Consider the following 1,246-nt stretch of genomic DNA (forward strand, 5'->3'; position numbering starts at 1 on the left):
GGTCTTGATGCAGGAAGGACTTGTTGACGTCACGTCCAGGTCAAAACAGCAACGTAACCTTTTTTTTTTTTTCTTGAACAACGTCAACATTATTATTTCTGATTTTAACATTACATGTAAATATTGTGCATGTGCAAATATATCTCATGAACATTTATTTTATTTACATTTATTTAATCAGGCAATCTCGTGATTAAAATCTCTTTTTCAAGACAGATGTGAGAACAAGAAGCAGTCAATCTCCAAGGGAAATGTAAGACTAGTGCGAACATAAGGGATATTGAGGGCTAAGTAGTTACTCGTTAGTGTACTGTGGATACTAGATTTAAATGAAAGAAGAGGTGTGAGGTAGTTTGTATCTCCTTGTTTGTATCTATAAATATAGATACAAATATTTTCAAATATGCAAACATTGACATAGGTCATCTCTTGGGGGTTTTGGAAGAAAATTAAAATAAAAAAGACATTAAACAGACATAAAATATTACATTCACACGTATTTCAAATGTGGTTCATGGTAAGCTGTGGGAGGTAGTGTGCCATTCATGAACGATTCGTTCAAAAAAACAAATCTTTTGGGTGAACGAACTGAACTGAATCAATTCCTGAAATGATCCATTCATTTCTCAGTTCAATTCAGCTTGTGGAGCAAATGTGCCCATGTACCCATTAAACCCACAGGGTACTACTATGGTCATGGAAACAGTCAGCTGGATGCTGTGACCAGGATATATTTTTCTCTTATAGTTGATAAAGCGAGATGGAATTAAGATTTCATTAAAACAAAAATAAGGTTTTACACCTTCCTGGAGATAAAAGGTCCAATCTAACAAAAATGGTAAACAAAGATATTCAAACTGTTTCTGTGATAAAATTCTATAGTGGGTATTAAGAGTAGATGATCTCGTGATGCATATGTTTAAGACTGCATTATGAATATAAAAAAATCTAGAGAGTAATAATTGTGGTTTTGTTTAGAATGTTCTGTTTGTCATGTAGGTGTTTCAAGTTGATCACTGGACTTTGCAGCTGTTCATTGGTCAGCCAGTACAGATCAACCTATTCTAAAATCCACAATGATAATAGACCAGTTCTACAGCTTCATATTTGTGTTTTCAAAAAGAGCTCATAGAATAATGACAGTTTACTGTAACATTGTCAATTTTAAATACACAGGCCATGTATGCACCTCTACAAAGCTTTAATCATCCTGCAACTATAGTGACTAATACTTTCAGTTTCATGA

Source organism: Seriola dumerili, unplaced genomic scaffold (genome assembly GCF_002260705.1).
Source record: "Seriola dumerili isolate Sdu_G_001 unplaced genomic scaffold, Sdu_1.0 BDQW01000017.1, whole genome shotgun sequence".
Taxonomy (NCBI): Eukaryota; Metazoa; Chordata; class Actinopteri; order Carangiformes; family Carangidae; genus Seriola; species Seriola dumerili.